This window comes from Tamandua tetradactyla, chromosome 11 (genome assembly GCF_023851605.1).
Source record: "Tamandua tetradactyla isolate mTamTet1 chromosome 11, mTamTet1.pri, whole genome shotgun sequence".
NCBI lineage: Eukaryota > Metazoa > Chordata > Mammalia > Pilosa > Myrmecophagidae > Tamandua > Tamandua tetradactyla.
The window spans coordinates 26,119,009-26,143,293 of record NC_135337.1 but is presented as its reverse complement, the minus strand read 5'-3'; the positions used below and the strand labels follow the sequence as shown (position 1 = coordinate 26,143,293).

The following is a 24,285-nucleotide window of genomic DNA, read 5'->3' as shown; positions in this document are numbered from 1 at the left end:
AATTTCAAAACATTCTGCTATTAGGTAAAAGTATTATGACTTAATCAGATTCCTTACTCAGACTTCATTTATTCATCCATCTGTCCATCTACCTATCCAATGAATATTTATTAAGCTCCTCTGCCTTTTTATTTTTTTAAAGATGTCTGTATCTGAATCTGAAAAGCATATAACAAGTAGCCAAGTTAATCAGTTTGTGTCCTAAACATATTGTCTTGGGTGTTTAAATCAATTGTCCTGTCCTATAGTTCACTTACTCTTTCTTCTGCCTCTTCAAATCTGCTGTTGTGTGTCTCTAATATATTTTTTTGCTTTGTCTACAGCATCTTTAATCTCTGTGATATCTGGTATTTTTCTATTTATTCTTTCAAATTTCTCTTTATGCTCTTCTAGTGTCTTCTTGATTTCCATTATGTATTAGTCATCCCATTTATTGTATTTAGTAGAGCTATATGAACATTTTTGATTAGTTGTCCCAAAGTCTGTGTCTCCTCTGGTGTTTTAATTTGGTCATTACGCTGGGCTATATCTGTCTGCATTGTGATATGGTAATGACCTTCTGCTGTCGTCATGGCATGTAAATATCTTGACTGGTTTACTTTGGGAGTTGAGTTCCTTCAGTGGTCTAAAGCCTTGTGTTTGTGGGGTGGATGTGGAGCAGGATGCACGGCACAGGGCAGGACACAAAAGCAGGATGTGTTGAGGTCAAGGAGTCAGTGCAGGAATGCATGGGTGCCTGGTGGTGGGGAGGAAGTTGCTACGCGGGTGCTCAGGTCTGGGGGGCGGGGCTCTTGTGTGAGCTGATCTAGGGGTTGGGGCCCTTGTGTGTGCATGCACAGAGCTCAGGGGCAGCAGTCAGGGGGTTGCGCCTGGGTGGGCTGGAGACAGGTGTGACCCAGCTATGCAGCTTAGCACTTGCCCAGAGCTGGAGGCATGACTGGGGGCCGTGCGTGGATCTGGGAGGGCTGTGAACTGATGACCACATGCGCAGAGCTCAGGGGGTGTGGAGTGGTGTTGCATGACTGTATGGGTTGAGGGCAGGTATAGCCTGGGTATGAAGGTAAGTGTCTACAACCTTTATGCGCTGGCAACTGCCTGCAGGGGGCAGGGAGGGGGAAGTGGGTCTTGGGAGGGTTGGGGCAAGGTTTATACAGGAGAGATGGGTTGGACTGGGGCAGGTGTACGTGCTTGGGGTAGAGGTGTGGGGCAGGCATGTGTGGGGTGGGGTGGGGCACCTAGAGCCTGGGGGGGGGGGGCGGGTGATGGGGCTCAGGTGCGTGGGGGTGTGGAATGAGTCTTGGGAGCAGGGGCTGTGCCTGTGTGCCTGTGTGCCTAGGATAGTGTGTTCAGGGAACATGGCTTGTCTTACTTCCTAGTCCCCATCTCCCAGTCCGCGCACTCCTGAGGTCTCTGAGCTTCCGCGTTAGGCTGTTTACACCAGCCGGTCGGTTTCCAGTTCTCCGCATCTCTGTTCCTCAGCTTTTTCAACCAGGCTCTCCCCATGTGGTGTAGAAGACCTTCCCAGGTCACGTACACCCTGGAATCACAGCCTCAGTTGCCTTCCCATCCCTTTTCTAGCTGTTCCTTAGAGCAGGGGTGAAGCCGATCTGTCCTATTCTGCCATGTCAGGAATACATCCTCACCGGGACAGATATCCAAACCACCAGCCCTGATTATTTTAGGATGTTGTTTCAAGGTAAATAATGGGAAGCCTGTTTTTCAGGATGTACAGGTGTTGAATCAGGAGAAACTCACATTGGTTTGAACATCATGCATTTTATAAATAACAATTAATGTGAATTCTAGAAAGAAGCAATTTGAGGGTGAACTAGTTACAACATAAGACAGTGAGTATATGGGGACAGCTGGCTTAGGTTTGAATCCTAGTTCGGATTCTTACAAGCCGTGTGATCTTGTGAAAATTTCTTAACTTCTCTATGCCTCTATTTTACTACCTATAACATAATGAAAGTTGCAGTAACTTCACAGGGTTGTTGTGAGGATTAAATTATTTAATTAATATAAAGGGCTAGCACATAATAAAAATTATATAAGTATTTGTTATTATGATCTGTACAGATCCCAAGGACAATAGTTTTTTCCAAGGGAAGATATATTTCCTTGGCAAACCATTCTATGTTGTTGCTATGTGTTTAGTGATGCAATGAAAGCTTCTTATTTTATTGGAGAAAAATGTGGTACCAATGATGATAGGACTTTATATCCTCTGATCCTTTAAGAGAACCACACATCTTGTCTCCTTCTTCTCCTTTCCTAACAGCTCTCATTTAGCTGATACTAAAGGTAAAAATCCCAAAGACAGGTAACAATATAAGAATTTTTTTTTGAGAATAAAAATTCCATATCAAACCAATATACAAGGATTTAAATGACAACATTAGAACTTAACTTTATTGGTGAAAAGGAGACAGAGCTTCAAGGATTTACCATGACTAAATCCTCAAACAGAAAAGGAGTTTTTAATGGGCATGATAGTGTGGAACATATGCTAATTTTGGATAACTGGAATTTTGAATAATTGAGTTTAATTCTGTTTGTTTTTTCACCTAATCATTTGACTCCTAGGACAGCTACTGTTACACAATTAATTGTTAGAACTAAGTCCACAATAAACTCCCTGGTAATAGCTCTAGCTGGCAATAAAACGGAAAATTGGGTTATAATACTCACTCGTGCTCACTGTGTATACAAAAAGAAAATGTAGTTTTAATTTGCTTACATTAATTAAAATAAAATGAATTAAGTGGATAACAGATTCATTAGAAATTGAACTTTCACTGTCTGCTAATAGTTTTAACATCATCCGCAAGAAAAAAAAATTAGCAAATCAAGAATTCCCAGGACTTAGGATTTGAAAGATTGATGCTTAAACAATATTCATAAATCAAGCCAGAAATTTTTTATTTTATTAAAACAAGTTAAAAATGTTGATGAAATTAATATACTGATATATATGTGAAGTACAATTATTTAAAAATACATCTTTACACAGAGTTAAGGCCCTCTGAGAAAATTAGCACAATTTAATGAAAAACTAAGGTAATAAATGTACCCAGAGTAATAGGTAGAAATGTGAAATCCAAAGGGGAGAAATGAAAAAAACAACAGCAACATTTTTGTTAGTTTTGTTTTATTGGAAAAGTGGAAAATTTTCTGGTTTTAATTTTAGGTGAATTTTTCAAGATGTTCTTCCCTGAGTTTCATACTGTTATAGCCATGCTTATCTGCTGTTTCATAATATACTCATTAGACAGCCAACATATTTTAGTTCAATAGCTACCATGTGCTAGGTGTTTTATTTTTAAACAATAAAATTAATGATATTAACAGAGGAGGGGGTCATTTTTCTTTCAGAAACTGTCAACTGGTGCTAATGGAAGGAAAAGGAGTGCTTGTTCATGGAGTGAATTTCACACACCACACCCTGAATTGAGGCTTCATGTTCATTACACAATTTAACTCTTACAACTCTGTGAATGTAGATACTGTCACTCCTGTTTTGCTTATGAAGAAAGGGATGATAAGCTGAGTAAACAACTTGTCTTGTCATACAGCTTTAAAGGAATAAAGCTAAGATTATACATCTAAGACGCAAAAGGCCATGCTTTTCAGTTATTATTGAGAAGTGATGTGCAGGAATTATGAAGAGAATGATCTGCAAGTTGCCTTGCCTAAGAGAAACATCAATGTGGCGGAATGCTGAGAGGGTCGGTTCTAGACTTCAACCAGCTAGGTGTATGCACAAGCTCAGTTATTTCTACAGCTGTCACTTGAGCAGGCTCCTTAATATCCTAAAGCCCTTTTCCTTATCTTTAAAACAGGGACAACAAAACAAAACAATAATTTTCAAAAAATCAGAAGAAAACAGGGACAATAATATCACAATGACTTGGGGAGTATTAGAGGATATGATTCATGGAAAGCACTCAGTATGTGCCTGGTCCCTTACCAAGTCCATAGTATGTGTAAGCTAACATTACTGTCAAGGCCAGGGAGAATGTATCAGAATAATGACTCAGTTATAAACGTGGCAATAAACATTTAATTCTTAAGGAACATTAACCTCTTAGAAATCAAATTTGGAGATGTTTCTGTAATTCATATATCATTTAATTTCTAAAAAATATGGATTTTCATAATTTGAGTCTACAAATGTAAATGTGCATATTGGATGCATAAGTTTCATTAGTGTTTTAAAAGACAATTTGCAGTACCAAAATGTATATGCATTTTCACCCAGAAATTCTAATTTCAGCAATCTATTCCTAAAATGGGCACAAAGTTGCATGTATAATGACATTCCTTAAAGTATTGTTTTCTGTTGCAAAATAATGAAAACAACCTAAATGATCATCAGTAGGTATGCTATTAAATAAATTATAGTTTATCCATGTATGATATACTAGGAAACCTTTAGGAGTGACAGAAAAATATCTCTAAGATACAATGTTAACTGTTAATCACCAGTGGCAGATTGATATCTATGGTATGATAGCATTTTGGGTAAAAAAAAACGTAAAGTGTGATAACATTTATTAGGTGTACACATAAATGCATAGAAGGGCAAATTTAAAACTGTTAACTGTTATTATCTCTGGTATGCTGGTTTGAAACCATTATGTACCCCAGAAGAGTCACGGTCTTCTAATCCAGTCTTGGGGGGCCAGACCTATTGCTGGGTGAGGCCTCTTGATTAGGTTATATCCATGGAGATGAGAACCAGGTGTGGGTGGGGCTTTTGATTAGGTTGTTTCCATGGAGATAATGGTCCCACACTTTCACGGTGGATCTTAATCCTTTCCTGGAGCCCTTTATGAGAAAGAACTCAGAGCCAACAAGGAGAGCAGAAAGATGAAATCGAGTGACAGATGTCTGGAGATGCTTGGAGACAGAGGCTCAGAGAGGAGGCCTCTGGAACAGGAGCTGAGAACAACGAAACCAGGGGACAAAGGGCCAGGAGACATGGCCATGTGGCTTCCCATGTGACAGAGAGACCCCAGACATGATCGGCCTTTCTTAAGTGAAGGTATCCTTTTGCTGATGTCTTAATTTGGACATTTTCATGGCCTCAGAATTGTACCTTGCAAGTTAATAAATCATTTTTGTAAAAGCCAATCCATTTCTGGTATATTGTACTCTGGCAGATTTAGCAAACTGAAACATGTGGGGAGGGCAATGGGGGGGGCAGGGCAACTCCTGCTATGAAGGAGGTGAACAGGAATCTATACTCCCATACTGTTTAATTCCTTTAAAATAAGAAAGTGTTTATGATTTACTTCTGTAATAAAAAATGACTATTTTTATAGTACTACTAAAATTCATATTACAGGAACAAGCATTATCACATTCTGTGCTGTGAAATTTTTATACATGGGATGTGCAATGATTCTATCCTCTGTACATTCAGAAGGACTCAATTGGTGTGGCCAATATTTTAAGTAATACATTAACAGACTTAGAATGTGTCTAGAATATGGTGGACGAGATATCACACAGACATAGGACATTTTATATATATATGAATGAAATGGCTAAAAGGAATTCCAATAGCTGTCTTCAAATATTTGAAGAGTAACCATGCATAAAAGGCTTGATCTATGTTTCTCTGAAAAGGAAACTACAATCAATGGTTCAGCTTACATTATTTGTTTTATTATTATTATTATTTGCCTCTATAAATTGTGTTTATTCATGAAGGAGACAAGTAAAACTGAGCATGCCGCATTTCTTGTGCAGAGGAAAGAAGACTGTGCACAGTGACAGCATATGTACATGAACCCAAAGTGTCTTCTAAGACTGATATTATGAGATCCTGATTTACTTGCTGCCCTTGAGGGCCTTGGCCTGGGTGGCAGTGGTTCTCAAAGTCTAATATCCAGTGGCTGGAAGTGCTCTGGGCAGCCACCCTCACCACCTGACTTCCAAGTCCCTGTCTGCCCAAACAGCAGGTGGCCCAGCCTCAGGCACACTTTCCCCGAGGCCTGTGGTAGTTATGCCCCCTCCTGGCCTGCAGCCCTGGCCTGGAGGCCGGGTTCTCAGAGGGGCATACACTCTTCTGCCTCTGCCCAGCAGCAGCTCCCCAGACTGGCCCATCCTCAGAACCTCATTATTAATTTGTTGTAAATTCAGCAACAGAAGCAGCCACATTGAGACCGCCTATCCCTTTATCTATATGACTACTGGTCAGGAAAGATGCCACAGGAAAGGTTTCTCTGCTATAGGAAATATTGGAGTCGGTGGTCTCCTGCAATTCAAAATTCAAGGACACTATGAACTTTGTTGTGAAATAATTCTCCTTCACGATCATTCAGTTAGTAGGTGTGGGTACATTACGTGAATCAGTCCCATCTGACTCCCAGTTCTGTGCTCTTAACCACAATGTTAAACTTTCCTAATTTGAATGATTGGATATGTTCTGTGTTCTGTGGTTTCCCAATAGATATGAACAGTGATGTTAACTTAGAAAAGAAGTAGACATGAGTTTAAATGAAATTTTAACACTAAATATATTAAATACAGAAACTCTACTTTTGAGTGCTTTCTAATTGTCAGGTCATTTCCTAAGTGTTTTTGCATACATTTTATTGTCCTAATGACATTACAGTGAAATTGGTATTTTTTTGGTCCCTATTTTATAGTGTAGAAACCAAGACTCAGATGGCAATACATAAATAATTCACCTTCAAGGTCATTCAGTTAGTGAGTGTGAGGACATTGTGTGAATCAGGACTATCTAACCCCTAATCTCATACTCTTAGCCACAAGGCTACACTTCCCCAGTGTGAATGACTGGATATCACTTAGAGAGAGAGGAGATCTTTTTTGTAACTGATGAAAACATAAGTTGGCCAGGAATGATAAAACCAAGAAAATGTGCTTTATGTTGAATGTTGGATGGGAATAAAACTAGGGTGACCATACTGTCCAGTTTGCATGGAACAGTCACGTTTACATACGCAGGTATTTATAATTACATGACGTCATTGTAACTAACTTCATCTTTCACTCTACAAGTATCCAAGTTAGGATAATGAATTACATAATCATACCAGCTATAACTAACAGTAACCATATCCAGGAATGATAGGACAAAGAACATTATGGAAGCAAAATGAACTTTGATTTGAACAAAAATCATGGTCTATGATGAACTTAGAAACTTACTACATTGTCCAAAGTTTAAAGGGTGGCATGAAAATCTAAATATCCTTAAATTCATTACTAGAGGGAAAATATATGACATTTGCATGTGACTTCCAAGCATAATTAATCTATATGTTCTTTCTATTTTCAACCTGTAGGTGGCCACCACAAGCTACATGTATTAAACAACTCATTAGTAGTATTTTCAATACTGTCATCTTCAGATAATTAGCAGTTTATTTAAATAACCCATTTCTGTGAACATAATTGCCATGAAATGCCCAAAACCTACTTTTTTATAAACTATAATAAAAGTGTTAAGATAATCCCTGACATTTGCAAATGCCATTAGTTCACCTTTCCTTTTGATAGTGCAATGGCATTATGTTTAAACAATTACCCGGTAACACAGCAGTTTAATGAAACAGAGCAGTAAGCACATTCTTCAATACGGCCAGCGAGGACATTCAGATTCAGAAGGAAATGCAGTGTGCAGACATGTTTACACAGAGCAAAGACACACAGTTAAAAGAAAGAGGATTATTGAAATAAGTGCATTATCGCTATTCCAGCGGGTTCAGTTTTCATGGTAGACACTACATTATTTGTCCTCTCTTTGGAAACAGGAAGGGAGAGTTTTGTAAATTGATTCATGTAATTGGCTGGTGTGAAGGAAAATCATTAAATGTATGATATGAATATGTATAATAATACTAGTACTATTTGTTCTATAACCTCCAAAAAAGGGGAAAACGAGTAATGAATTTTTCTATCTTCCTTAAATATTTAAATATGTTTTTAGATTCAGAATAGTGCAAGATTTCAAAGCAAAGTGATCAAGGAAAACTATAAATGGATTTTAGATCTCAGCTGGTATTTAGCATTTAAAATAGAGCAGATTTCTAACTCTCATTTTCTTTCTTGCTCTTTAGCTTCCTATTCTACTAGATATGATGATGAATTATCATAAATCATTTCCAGGTTGCCAGTGATAAAAATCTTTGAGACTTTCATGATTTTAAAGCTGTTGGCTTTCCTAGAACAAAGCAAAATTTCTTTCAAAGTAGGTGGGAATGCTAATTTTAAGGCTAAATAGAAATAAATTTTTAAAGCCTACTGAGTACCAATTGCTTTGCTAAATTATTAGTATTGTTATTTATATAATCACAACATATTTACAGGTCACTTAAACATGAAAGGCAGAGTTGGGTGGTAAAGTGATGCAATACAATAACCAGACAACCGGTCTACAATGTCACCATAAAATTCATTGCTGAGTTTGAATTTGAGGGCTGTTCTTTATATCCAGATCACATTATACCTCAGTGTCTTACAAATAAGCCTTTCTGACAGTGCTTTTGTCTATAAATGTAAAGAGTTCACCTATAAACATAAATAGACAAATTATTTAAATATGCATACATATAGTTATATATTTATAGTTCTTGGCTGAGGAAATACATATACTTTCAGCCAACAAATACATTCTGAATCATATCAGGCTTAGCAGCCTTGACGTATAATTTCCCATGTGATTTTGCTTAAAGATGTCAAGAGGAAGTTCTACCATACCTCATAAAAATTCACCATTCTATATGAATTAGAAAATGATTATTTGGGAAGAGGTTTATAATGACAACGATGGGGCTGATGACCAGAACTTTATTTTACCCTTGAAGAAGGCAGGCTAGATAGAAGTGAACATTTTTCTGAAGACATACAAAAGATAACAAAAAGAGTTGCAACATCCACTAGGATCATATTATTTCTTTGGGAAACCTTGTAACCTTTTGTCTCTTTCAAATTCTGTGCTGTGTTTACTCTGTGGGTGGTTCCATGGCCAAGGTGTCCAAGGTAGCATTTGCTGTACTGTAAAACCTTTCCTTTCATTCTCGGTAATACATTCTCTTTTCACTTTCCACAAATAACATGTGTAAGCCTCTGTGCCCTTTGATATGACTGCAGTCCTCAGTCTGGAGAAATCTTGGCTGTTTAGCAAGCAATGAAGTTTTGCTCTCTTCCCTGGGCTGGACACCTCTTAAGTTAGTGGTGGGGACAAGGACTTCTCCATCTGGCCCCTTATCTGAACCCTCTGACAACCAGTGTTTTCTGTTCAAACTAAAACTAGGCATACTGGAAAAGAGGGACATTACTGATCAGTAGCTCTCTCAATTGGTTGAGGATAAAGCGTCTTCCTAAATTTTAAGAGGGCACAAAATGATAAATCATTTTCAGTAAAAATGATTTCTTGTACTTGACACTGTGCCAGTTGCTAGAGAGACAGCAAAAGAGATGCTTCTTTTTAGCGAGTTTATGAGCTTGAACAGATAAACTGAAAACACAGCAATACAAGCCAACAGCACACATCCCCATGCCTGACTGCGCAGGGCAGAATCAAGTCACTGCTGAAACTCTGAGAGGAAGAGCCGAGAAGACTGAGGCCATTCTGGAAGCCTTTGTGGAGGATGCAGGACTTCAGCTGAGCTCTTGGAAGACGGATAGGTAGGTCTGGGACTGAGAACTAGGATCTTTCTGGAGGGGCCGGGGTCAAGGTGAGCCAAATTTCAGACACAGAAATGGAAAAAATCAGGTTTCTGAAGCACTTAAGTTAAAAGTAATTTCTCAGGTTGGGAAATAGTATAAAATGCATTTGGGTTGGTAGGGATATAGCTCGGCAAACAGAGTATCAGCCCTCCCTGTTCTCAGCTACAACTGTCAATTTCTATGTGATTTATTTTTTAAAAAATGTTTTTAAAATATTGACTTGGCATAAGAATAAACAGGTTTGATTTTCAAGAGTTTCTAAGCAAAAGGCATAATAAAATGAGGGAAGTACAGTGCTACTGTTAATAGAAAAAAATATTTACCAGATGAGCATAAAAAGAATATATACTATGTGCACATATGTCTGCTATAACCTTTCTTTAGACTATAAGGATCTTTTTGTTCAATGAGAAAAACAATATTAGTATTTTTACAGAAAGAAGAGAATAAGGGCAACGGTTACAATTAGAATAATAAGATCCTTTTTTTTTCCTAATGTAGGGAGCTTGTATAATGGAAGAGATTAAAACTCCACCCCATTCAACAATTATTGTCAGTAATTATTTTCATAGATGCATTTATATTTTTTAAAATGCATAAAAGATGCCACAGTAATCTGTAGTATGCATAAAATAGCACATATGATCAAGCAATTGGGAAAGGAAAAAGAATTTGACACGACACTATTTCAGATAAACTCTCCTAAATTAATATCCAAAGAACCTCTCATATTACCCTAAGTGATGAGGATATGCCTTGGGTTGGAAAACTGTTCTACTCTACCAGACGAAAGAAATAAACCAAAAAACTGGTAATCTAACTTCAACCTATGTACATCATGTGGTCCTGGAACACCTGCTATTGCAGGGTTTTGGGTTATAAGATAGAGGGGCCCTCAGGCAGTTGGATGGTAGGAATCTAGCTTTGGATAGCCGTGGAGTGGGCAAGGACTGATAATGTAGCTAGAACTGGATAAAGTCAAATAATCCATGTATAGCAGGTAGCACCATGAAAAGCACATAATAAATATTCTATAAACGGTATATCACTACAGATTCTACAAATATGAAAAGGATAATAAAGGGACTGTTCTAGTTTGCTAGCTGCCAGAATGTAATATACCAGAAATGGAATGGCTTTTTAAAAAGGGAATTTAGTAAATTGCTAGCTTACAGTTCTAAGGCTGAGAAAATGTCACAATTCAGACAAGTCTATAGAAATATCCAATCTAAGGCATCCACAGAAAGATACCTTGGTTCAAGAAGGCCATTGAAGTTCAGGGTTTCTCGCTCAAGTGAGAAGGCACATGGCCAACACTGTCAGGGTTTCTCTCTCATCTAGAAAGGCACATGGCAAATATAGCATCATCTGCTGGCTTTCTCTCCTGGCTTCCTGTTTCATGAAGCTACCCGGGAGGCATTTTCCTTCTTCATCTCCAAAGGTCGCTGGCTGATGGACTCTCTGCTTCTTGTGGCCATGTCATTCTGCTCTCTCAGAATCTCCAGCTTTCTCCAAAATATTCCTCTTTTATAGGATTCCAGTAAATTAATCAAGACCCACCAAATGGGTAGAGATAATCTCCACCTAATCCAGTTTGACAACCACTCTTGATTGAGTCACATCTTCAGGGAGATAATCTAATTACATATTCAAACATACAGTACTGAATAGGGATTAGAAGAAACAGCTGCCTTTACAAAATGGGATTAGGATTAAAACATGGCTTTTCTAGGGTACATGCATCCTTTCAAACCAGCACAGGGACTATATGAACAACGTTAGGCAATAAATTCAATAATTTAAATTAAATGGGCAAATTACATATAAAATATAATTTATCAAATCTGACACAGAAAATATAGAAAATCAAAACAGATCCAAATTTATTGCAGAAATGAATAAATATATATTTTTTTTCACAAAGAAAACTGCATGCACAGATGGCTTCACTGGTAAATGCTACCAAATTCAAGAAAAAAAAAATCTTAAACTCTTTCAGAAGATAAAGGAAGAAGGAACAAATATCAACATGTTTTATGAGGCCAGCATACTCCTGTTACCAAAACCTAACTGTTCTCACCCAGCTTTTGAAGGGCTTGGGTCAGGACAGCCTTAAGATTTAAAAAGACTCTAGGCACAGAGTCAGGCATGAGTTTTAATAGGACTGATGAACAGGAGAAGATTTCCGGTGGTGGCCGAACAGAAAAACAGAAGTAGCACACCGCAAAGTTGGGAGGGCAAGGGGCAGCTTATAAGGGTTTAGGACAAAGGCATTCTACAGGGTATGAGGACAGAGTTTCAGCAGGGTCTCATGACACAGAGGCCTGGAAATTTGTTATCAACAGTGATTAGGGGAGAAGAGTTTCAATGCTGTACAAGATAAGTGGTTTCCAATACCATTTGTACATTCTTTCCTCCTGTGCAGCCATGTAGGTAGCTAGAGGCAGCAACTGACTCTCAATATGGAGAGGGAGCCTGGGCCACTAACATATACATTAAAAGACAATGCAAGTATAGACCAGTATCTTTCATTAGCCTAGACCCAAAGATCTTTAAAAATATGTCAATAAAATTCAGCAATATTTATAAAAGGAGTAAAGCATGTGACCAATTGAGTTTATATTAGGAATGTGAGGTTTGCTTAATATTTAAAAATTAATTAATGTGATCTGACACATTAACAGAATAAAAGACAAAAGCCACATGAGCATTTCAAAAGGTACTGAAAGTAGGGAAGAGCAAGTTAATGTTTGGTACAACATTTCTGTTTGGGGAAATGGAAAGGTTTTGGTAACGGATGGTTGTGAGAGCAGTGCAACCGTGAGAATGGAAGTAACAGCATTGAGTTATATATTTGAATGCAGTTAAAAGAGGAAATTTTAAGTTGTATATATGTTACTAAAATAAAATTAAAAAATAGGACTATAAAACACAATGAATCCTAATGTAACCTATGGACTATAGTTAATAGTATAATTACAATAATGTGTTTTTCATCATTCTAAAAAGGGTAAACACTAATGCAAGCTGATAGTAATGGGGGAGTATAGGGGAACACTATTTTCTGCAGCTCTATAGTAAGTAAATGCATATCTAAAGAAAGTGCATTTAAGAAAATTCAAATCCATCCATGATTTAAAAACTGTCAGCAACGTCTGAATAAAAGGGATCATTCTCAATCCAACAAAGGACATCTGTGAAAAGCCTATAGCTAACATCATACTTATTGGTAAATCATTATCCTATTCTCTTATCAAAAACAAGTCAAGGGGCAGGCCATGGTGGCTCAGTGGCAAAGTTCTCACCCGCCATGCCAGAGACCTGGGTTTGAATCCCGGTGCCTGCTCATGCAAAACAAAACAAGACAAAACAACAACAATAACAACAAGTCAAGGCTGTACAATGTCCATGTATTTATTTACCATTATACTGGAAATTCTAGCCAGGGCAATAAGGTAAGAAAAAGAAATAGAAGGCATAAAGATTGGAAAGGAAAAAATAATAAAACTGTCATCATTCACAGACAACATAATTATGGACGTAGAAAACTCCATGGAATTTGCAAATGCCTACCCAAAATAATAAGTTCGTTTAAGCAAAAGGGCAGGACATAAAGTTAATTTACAAAAATAAATTATATTTCTGTATATTAGCAATAAAAAATCAGATGCGAAATTTTAAAATACCATTTACAATAGCACAAAAAGCAACAAATACTTAGTAATAAAAAAGTATGAAAGATGTGTAAGATCTTTACATTGCAAACTATAAAGTATTCCTGAGAAAACTCAGAGTCTTGAGTTAGTGAAGAGATATACCTTATTCAGGGACAAGAAGACTCAATACTGTTAAGACTGTTAAATGTCCCCCAATTGATGAATAGATTCAAATAAAAATTCTAGTAAATTTTTAAAAATAAATGTATAAGCTTATTATAATATTTATATGGAAATACAAAGGATCTAGAAAGTTCAGATAAACATGAAAGAAAAAACAGAGTTCAAAGACATTACATCTATAGTAACTATAGAGGTTAATATAAATCTATAATAGTCAAGATAATAGTATAAGAATATATAATAGATCAAAGGAATAAAATAGAACTCAGAAATAGCATCCACATATAGGTTCAATTAATTTTTGACCAAAGCATCAAGTCAGTTCAATGGAGGAAAAAACAATGTTGTTTTAAGGAATGGTGCTAAAATAACTGGATATTTGTGGGAAAGAAAAAAACAAATTTGACTCCTGTCTAATGTCATAGGATAAAAAAGGGATCCAAGATGGATCATAAACCTAAAAGTAAAATCTGAAACCATATGGTTTCTAGGAAAAACACATAGGAGATTATCTTAATAATCCTGAGTTAGGCAAAGATTTCTTAAAAAGGACACTAAAACACTGAACATAAAATTTTAAAAAATCATAACTTGAAGTTCATTAAAGGACATCATTGAAAAAGTCAATAAAGAAGCCAAAGTCTGTGGAAACTATTATAAACATGCACACATATTTGACAAAACACTCATCCAAATGTGTAGAGAATGTCTATAAACCAACAATTAAATGAAGATTAGCTCAAGCAAAATGCACAAAATACCTGAACAGGTAATTTTAAAAAAAGAAGAAATGTGAATGGTCAATAAGTATATGAAAAGGAGCTCCGAATCAGGGAAATGCAAGCTAAACCCACCATGAAATATCATTTCACACCCACCAAAATGATTATTATCTAAAAGTCTGATAACACTAAATGTTGGCGAGAACATGGAGCAAGTGGGACTCTTATACAGTGCTGGGATGAGTATAAAATGATATAATCACTCTGTATAATTGTTTCCTAAAAAGAAATAAGCAAATATATCCTATGACTCAGAAATTTCATTTTTAGATATTCATGCAAGAAAAGTGAAAATAAGACCATAAAAGCATAAGAAGAAGAATATGTATAGCAGCCTTATTCATAATAGCTCTAAACACCAAATTGTCATCAAAAGGAGAATTAATAAACAAATTGTGGTCAATTAATACAATAAAAACTATCAACATGGGTGATTAATAAATATCGTATGTTGAGCAAATGAAGCCAGACACACCCACACACAGGCTGGGGACAGGGGAGAGAAAGAAAATAAGAGAGAGAATATTATTTTATTTATATGAAGTTTAAGGACAGGCAAAAACGTATCTGCGGTGACACAAGTCTTGCCTGTGGGTGGGGGCAATTGACTGCCAAGCAACACAAAGCAACTTTCTGGTGTGAAGAAAACATTCTCTGTCTTGTTTTGGGATGAATTGCTACCAGGATATATAATTTTCAAACACTTAAGATCTTTGCATTATATTGTATGTAAATTAAGTGTCATTTAAAAAATGAAAATATTTAAATTAAAAAATAATCAGTAGCAGAAACATCCATCTCAAATGTGAGCATCTCCATTTGGATACACGTCTAAGAAACTGTTGGACAGAATCATTGAAAGACTTCATTCTGTGAAATATGAGTGCATTATCTCATTTTCACATTAGAAAATGAATGTGTGAGCTTAAATCTTTAAAGGTAAATAGGATTAAAGATCATAATCGATAGTAAATCACAGGAGGTAAACTTATGTGAACTAGTTGACTCACCCAGAGCACTTTTTATGAATGTTTTTCACTTCTTTGTGATTCCCATGACATTTTTTTAAACATAATACCTTTAAAGGAGCCATATATCACATACAGGTATACACTCACATATATATACACATACATAGACTGTATTGATAAAGGATTGATTATTAAGAATAAAGACACATGGAGTATATAAAAATGATACAAGTATAATGACAGATACTTTGTCTGGATCATACATTTAAATCATACCCCTTGAGTTAGCTGAGCATGCTAAGCACCACTTTATTTATCAAAGCACAGCTTTGTAAAGCTAGACAGGCAATTTGGCCCATTGTTGACTGTTGTCCTAAGCAAGACCCCAGAGCCAAATTTCCAAAATGTCGTAAACTGATAAAAAAAAATTACTAACATATAATGGGAGTTTCAATTTCTGCACTTGAAGCCAAAATTGGTATTTGAGTATATTTTTACCTCTCCAAAACAAGAGAGCAAGCACTCAAGGGTGTTATTCCTATTAAAACCTTGTAATCATAAATGTATCTTCCCAGTGAATGTTTAAAGAATATCTGGCTTATAGCTTGATGTCAGGGTTATGATGGGTTTGTAATGAAATATCCTTTCTCTATTGGCTACTTTTCCAATCTTTGTTTTCTGATGAAATTTCAGGCTCTTGTCAAATGGAGGTTGTTACTTTGTCTATTGGCACAGATTTTTAGGCTGAATTGGCTAGTGAGCAAGCCTGATGACTCAATTCACTGCCAAATGGCATTTAGCTAACTTCTGCATGCATGGAAAGGAGATAGAACACTATCAGAATCAACGTGGTAGGAAAAGGATATGTAGTCACCATCTGATACACATATACAAGTAGAAATGCAATGCATATGTTTTTCCTCATTCATAGATGTTCATCCAAATTTATATTGTGGCTATAAGTGTTTCATTATCCAAATGTCTAAATTGTACATGATTCCAAATAATATTAGACTATTCAGATTTGGGCACTGGGCATCACAGATGTGCTAAATACAGACATGGTTTCCATGCCTCACTGGGAGAAACTTTCTTGATAACTTTGCCAAAACTGCTATATACTGTTTTCTTATCAGAGCTCAGAGATGCTTCATAATTGTGTAGAAGTTGAAAGAAATTATACTAGACTATAACAGCCTTTCTAATGTTTTCATGTATATCTGCAATTCAGTGTAAATAGGGCCAGTGGTCACAATTTACATCTTTTTTTGGAAACTAATATTTGTCCTACCCTAGGCAATAAGAAAGAAGGTGTGAGAAATAGCATGCTCACACGTGGTAACTAGCATGAAAAAGTTCTCTTGCTTGCATTGTGGAAGATCATTTATTTATAAAGCCTAGAATATAAATCACAATATTGATAGACTTCTTTTACTAAATGCTGGAATGTTACAGGGCAGCCCTTGAAATCTGAAATTTAAAGGTGGGAAAGTATTTAAAAGTTCAAGGAAAAATTATAGATTTCTCAGACCTGGCAAAAAATGAACTAGAGAAACATATTTGTGATTGCCAGAAAGGGCTAGCACTCGAAGGACTGTAGAGAAATAAAATGCTAACAAGTTTAATTATTCACAATGGCACATTTATAGAGTATAATGTCACAATCAATGATTACAAGCCCACACAAACAGCATTGTAATAATTCTACAAGGCGTGTTCAGATGTGAAATAATTCAGAATTTGAAATCAATAGCATTTATAGACATTAGAAAATGTCAAATGGAAAATGAATGTCAGCATTTGTATTCTTTCTTGAGAGTTCTAACTTCTCAGATTCTATTTATTCCTTAAAATATTTCCACATAACTGAAAGCAAAAGTAAACATTTGCCCTTTCATGTCTCAACTCTTTCATCTGATTTGGATTTGTCAGGAAATTATTTTATGTAGAAGAAAATGGCAATAAATCATGAAAACCATGGTTTATTGAAGTTTTGATCCTTTGTCAGTGTCCCTTCTCTTAGCTTTTCTCCTTTATGTCCTTCTCACACTCCTATCTCACAGTGTTTTTATCCCATTCACTTCTCATCACCATTTGTTAGCCTTTCAAATAAATGCTTTACCACAAATAGATATTTAGATATTATTTGGTAAACACCACAAGATATTACTTTGGTAAATTCTTAAGTGAAAATACCCCTTATAGTTAAAACTAGGGAAACTGGAGCAAGGAGTGTATGGTAAATTTCTATACTAGCTTTCCAACCTTTCTGTAAATCTAAAATTATTCCAAAATAAAATTTAAAAAAATTCCCCTATACAATATTCGGATTCTTCCTGCTATAGCTTATCTACATTATTTATTGAGAACAGACATATATACACATGCACACTGAATATTGGAAATAATTTTTTAAAGATTTATAGTTATGTTCATTAATTACTTTTCCTTACTAGTAATGATAGTATTACCAATAGTTATTTTTTGTTGAATGCCTAATATGTGTAATGTACTCTATTAAGGCTTCTACTTATATTGTTTCACAAAATCCTTAAGTGCTATTATCTTTGATGCAAAAAATGGTAAAATGGTTAAATATCTTTCCCTAGTAACAGTAACTGAAGGATCCCAACCCAATTCCACTGCTCCATTGACTCCCAAACAGCACTGCCTACCTTTCAAAAGTTAATATTTATATGTACTGGATTCAATAGACTATAATTCATCATCTCCTCCTCTCTCTCCCTGTGTGCATGTGTATTTGGGAGAATGCTCAAAAATAACCCTGCCAAGAAGTTGCTATTAGTCTTACAAACAAAAGGAGGACCCCAATATTTCCAAGTAAAAGCTGTCCTATTTATGAAAGCATTCCACTGTCAGCTCTAGTTTTTGCTGACACTTTATCAGTTTTCCGCAAAAAAGATGTCTTTAACCATTTCTCTATTAATGGCGTGATGTCTAGTAACCTCATTTACCACCAAATTACCTATCAACTGAGAAAGAAAGAGAAGAAAATTTAATTTCAAGTTACTCCAGAAACTATGGCAACCAGGCTGTTTGGCAGCCAAAGGGTGCAAAATCCAGATTAGATAGATGGATATATTTACATATTCACTTTTACATTAAACAGAGTGGATGACACATCCCTGTATAAAACCTATTATTTAAACACTTCAAGTGAAAAGTGTTAAAATAAATGGCTCATGACTTATGAAGTGCTAAAATAAACGTTTATTTCAACACTATACATGTCATAAGCCATTTATTTCAACACTTTCTACTTCAGAAGACTCATCCAGACAAGAGGAAAAGATCTCATTTGCTGAGAGTATGTCAAGAGGCCAAAGACACAGAGGCTAAAATTGACGTTTTGATACTTGATTGCTTGGTTTGGGGAGGTTGGATGGAAAGGTATGATGGGAGGTTTGATGCATAACACCATGGTAAATGCTCTGTGGTAAACTGTTCATCAACACCGCCTACTTTGGCTTAATTTATTCATCACTTTTATCTTAACTGATGCTGAGACTTCAGGGCATGCCTGAGTTTTAAATTACCAATGAAATGCACTACGTGGGGTATTTCTGCAAAGAAAACATGTTTTAGTTCATGTATCCACTTATTAGAAGAGCCAGATGTAATCCAAAGTCTACAGGGAATAAAGCTTTCTGGAATAAAGGCAGAATTTTGTAAACACAGTAACTGTATATACTTACATAGCACTTACTATATGCCAAGCTCTGTTCTATGTGCCGTACAAATACTAAATGATTTAATCCTCCCAACAGTCAGGAGATGTTAGTACCACTATATCTGCCATTATCCAAATGGGGGAACTGAAGCACAGAAGAGCTGCGTAACCTACCCCCGGTAAACTCAGTAAGTGGTGGCATGGGGATTTTACCCCAAGCAGTCAGACTCTAGAGTCCACACTCTTAATCCCTGCACTAGGCTGCTGCCTCTTAGAAACAGCAGAATCTACTTTGTCTCATAGTCTAGAAGTTATATAGGCTTGATAAACCGTTAAACTCATCATCTCATTATTGGACAGGACAGCCCCAAATCAGTGAAAATTTCTCTTATTTTTAAAATAAGATCTCCAAATAAAAAGAATTAATAACCTTTCTATAAGAAATTAGTATTGATGGATGATTGAACTATTAAGCGCAGTTGATTAGGAGTTCTTTCAGCTTTACCTATTTTAAAACTTTATATTTCTACAAAAAGTTGAACTTCTGTGGATGAAATGAAAATGTCTGATAGTGACTGAAGTATTTCCTCCCAGGATATTTCTTATGGCTTGCTCCCCTGATAAAAATGCTGGTAAAATAGCTCCAATTTCAAGCAAATCCAATAGTAACAGACTTAAGATGCTGAAGCAATTTTTTTCTTGCTACCAATGGCAAGTCTCTCTCCTTTTCTTTCCTTCTTTCTCTCTGCATACTCCCTCCCTTTCAATTATCCTCTTATTTACCTATCATTTTTTCTTCTCCTTGTCTTCCATCTCTACATTACCACCCTCCTCTCCCTAGATACCTGTTTTTAGTACTAAGAACCAAATGACTATGGATTGCTTAATTTTAATACTTCCTATTTTAAAATAATTTTAGAAAATGGCAAACAATTAGAACACAATATACAACCATTTACTTTATCTGTTGCTATATATATATATATATACACATATATATAAAATTACACATCAGACTTTAAAATATAGATACCCCTCATCTGCTCATCCTAACTCCCTTCTCTCACCACCAAGATGGCCACCATCCAGCTTTTGCAAATTGGTAAAAGAAGTCAGGAGATTGAGGGGATTGTGACATATGAAAGAAATATTTTCAATGTATTACAATGCAAAGAAAAGTAATGAGATAATTCATTGTAGGACTATTTCGTATTTCAAAAGAGAGGACCAAAGAGTAGGAAAATTATGACATATATTGAAGAAAAAAGTCACCTATGATGTTTTTTCAAATAATAGGTACTATTATGGGGTAATATTAAAATATATGTTATTGGCTCATATTTATAAAATATCAGTATTTGATATCTTGCTATCAGATTATAACTACTTCAAATAGTATAACTGACATTTATTTACTTAGTATACTTCATAGATCACATCTTTTTAAAAATAAATATAATGAGACTTAAGATTTAAGGATTATTATTCAGATCACATTACAATATTTACTACTGGAACTAAAATAAAGAATACAATCTCTATATTTATATATATAGTCTGAGTGTGGATGTTTTCCAAGCTTTTCATCAATTTATGAAAAGTCCTATACCATGAATTAAAAAAAAAGAATTAAAAATGAATTTTTATAGAAATGTAATCTATACATTGAATGTTTTCAAATATTTCCATCAATTAAATCAATATACTTATTGAATACTAACTAACTGTGAAGCAGCTGATAATCTTGGAAGTGGTGCTATAAAAATGAGTTTGATATTATCCCTGTCTTCAAGAAATTTACAATCTAGCTGAAGGAAGACATTAATGAATTACTATAATACCTGCTAACGGCTCTACTAAAAACCTGAACAAATGATTATAGGCATTTTAGAAGGCAGAGTATGGAGGAACTGGCGTCACATATAGAGAGAACCACATATGCAAAGATCTAGAAATGCTTTGAACGTCAGATGTGTTTGTCACGGGATGTAGCATAACAGATGAATGGGAAGGGAAAGGATGGAGCAAAGGCTGGACGTAGCTGATACCTCTGGTGACCCAGCTCACATCGCTCAACCACCTATACTGCACTTACTGGGGACAGCTCCATACCAGCTCTTACTCATCCCAAGATGGCAGAGTCCCACCTTATGCTTCTGCAAGCCTTCTTTTTACTTTCTTTCCTCGAAAACTGTAAGAGCCTACTAAGCCTGCGAAAATGTACCCATGGAGTGTATGGGAGTTAATGAACCCAGGGACAAACCTCAAGCTTGTCGGTCGATGGGAGCTGAATGGATAAGTGCTCCTGTGTTTCAACATTCAGGTGGACAATTCTGAGAGATCTTACATTTCTCAGGAGTTTACAGGTATCATCTCAAAATAATGTACTCGTAAATTGACTTTTTCTCTTTCTGTGTGCCATGGCTCCTCCTTCATGCTTGCCTCCTTGGATCAATTCTCAAATAAATTGCCAGCATCTAAATTCTTGATGCAGGATTGGATTTCACAAGAATTCAAATGAAGACAGTGAAAAATACAATAGGGCCAGTTGGTGAAGGGTCCTGTGCTCCACACTAAGGACTGTGAACTTTTTCTTATAGGAGTGTGGGAGATAGGGCTCTGAAAATTTGTGTAGTGTGATCACAAGGTGAAGTGGTATTACAGCCTTTGTAACTGGTGGTAGTATCACGCAAGGATCAGAGGGGATGAAAGTAAAAAGGGAGTATTTATTAAGCCTTTGAAGAATACAGTCTGTCAGCACAAGCGTTTGGAGTAAGGCTACAGGGATAGAAAATGAGGGAAAAGATTTTAGTAACATTCAGAGATGGACTATATAGGACCTGGTGATCAATTATCTGGCCAGGCTAAGAGGAAGGGAAGAATAAAGATGACTCATAAGTAACTTTTTAAGGTTTTGAAGAGGATAGTAAATTTGGATTTGAACAAGTATCTGTGGTCACCTAGGTGGAAAATAGCCGAGCTACATAAGAATATGGAATATGGCCTATTATTTAATTTTTGGTTGCCATGCATAGTGTCTTAAGTATTGTGAAAGTGGTATTTTACAAATGTTTTATTTGTAAGTGGTGACGTAGAGTTGAAAGAGGTTGTAACAGAGTTGACCAAAGGAAAGCATTTGCTAAAATGTCCAAATGTAAAACCATGTATGGACTTTAGAGTCATTAAAAATTGGTAAAAATTCTGCTTTTCCCTCTTAGTAACAACTGTGTTCCTAATTTTAATCACTTTAACAATAATGCCAACAACAACTTGTATTAAATGAAATTCTGAAAATACTTTGAAACAGTAACATTGTTACAGAAATATTAGTTTTCAATTATATAGCATTGAAAATTGATGGAAATACTGAAGCATGGATTCTGAGGTTTCTGATGAGGATGATAATGAGGAAAATGGTGAGCGCTGAAATTTATTATCCTTACTACATGCTATCCAGGCCTTTAAGTACTTTTATACTTACTACCTATTAATAATGATGACAGAAATTGAAGAGATAGAAAGACCAGTGAAGCAAGGGCCAAAATATTCAATCAAGGTGAGGTAGTGACCTTAAAGTCAGTGGGTGAGATTAGGATGGCATAATTGGAGGCAAGGTCAGTGCATAAATTCAAAGTGCAAAATGAAAGCAAAAATTTCAAAGATTGGTCATTGAAGAAGGTATAATCTCATTAATTTGGGGTCAAATTAAAACTCAGTAAGATTTTTAATTCTTGTTTTCTATTTCCCTCTCTCCCCCATATCTGTGCAGGTTAAGCTAACCACACTAAAATTGGTAGATGATATGGACAGTGACAAATAGAGATAGATATGTACATATCTCTCTACATACATATAAAGTTAGCTTTCAGAGCTGTCATTCTTGGCACATAAAACACTATAATCATTTTATAGTTGGATGGCATATAATGCAATGAAAGGTCTTCACAAGAAAAAAAATATTATGTTTTCACCCTTTTACTTTTCTTCAGCAGTGATTAGTTCCAGAAATGTAAGGTATCATCACTTCTCAAAAAGCACTGTAGGTTATAAGATTGCTCCTCTGAAGTTGGCAACATATAATAAATGTGCTTTATTCCTAAACATCAATCAGTTTCAAGAATGGCAGTTGCTTGTAGAATGGTAATAATAGAAATAGTCAGCTAATAAGTACTATAGACATTAAAACACTGGATGACAGATGTTAAGACTTCTTGTTATACAAGAACACTTTCTTATAATTATGGTTTTATAACTAGCTACATCAGTTTATAAATATTTAATTTTAAAATTTCTGTATTTTTCAGTAATGGAATTTATATGCCAGTGTTCTGCACTGATACAAGAAATAGAAATAAGAATAAGATATAGAAATATTTCCAAGGTTTGCAATAAAAGCATCTGGATAAATTTGGTGGCACCAGGTCATTTAACCTAGAGTACCATGCTCAAATAATTACTGGAAGTATGGTCTGAGAAAATTTTAATTTATTACAAAAGCATGGAATTTCAAAAAGAAGGTTTGTAATAAACCTCACAATCTCCTTGAAGTAAAATATGCAATTTATGAAACAGTATATGGATACATTTTATTGAATGTTTTTGTATTAGTCAGGGTTCCCTAGAGAAACAGGACCAACAGGAGGTATCTGTAAATATGAGATTTTATAAAGGTGTCTCACACAACTGTGGGAATGCACAAATCTTAATTTCATAGGGCAGGCTGCTACTGGCAATTAATAAGAAGGTTGTCAACAAACTCTCCAGGAGAGGCTGGCTGGTTGAAGAAAAAGTGAAAGTTCTCTCTTCTCCCTTAAAGGTCTTCAACTGATTAGATTTAAGTCCAGCTGATTGGATTCTCTTACTGCAGATTTCACTCCCTTAATTGATCATAAATGTAATCAGCCGCAGATGCAATCAGCTGATCAATGATTTAATAAACCAACCTTCTGGTTTTTCAACCAGCCACAAAATGTCCTTGCAGTAATGGCTAGGCCAGTGCTTTCTTGAAGACACCTAGACACCATTACTTGGCCAAGTTGACACAGGAACCTAACCAGCATAGTGCTGTTTGATGAAAATGGTTATTTTCATTGGTAAAAACATAAATTCACTTTGTGTCAATTACATAGAGAAATTAGGTCCTTAACCAAACTGGAATTATATTTTGTTGGAGAGTGGGTTTGTTGACTTAAAAATTGAATGTAGCATATTGAGATGCTCAAGCCACATAGCTGACAGTTTAGAGCATAGGTGAGTTCTAGGAAGTAGCTGGAGGAGGTAATTTTCAAAAGCAT

The 24,285-nt window shown here is 35.8% G+C and overlaps 1 protein-coding gene and 1 long non-coding RNA gene across 2 annotated transcripts in view; one reads left to right on the top strand and one right to left on the bottom strand.

Annotated features, from left to right (window-relative positions):
- DPYD (dihydropyrimidine dehydrogenase) overlaps positions 1-24,285 on the bottom strand; it is a 961,456-nt gene that overhangs the window by 181,289 nt on the left and 755,882 nt on the right.
- LOC143649989 (uncharacterized) overlaps positions 8,986-24,285 on the top strand; it is a 46,799-nt gene continuing 31,499 nt past the window's right edge. The window contains exon 1 of the long non-coding RNA XR_013159295.1: positions 8,986-9,666. This is a non-coding gene — a long non-coding RNA (uncharacterized LOC143649989). The remainder of the gene's footprint in view (positions 9,667-24,285) is intronic.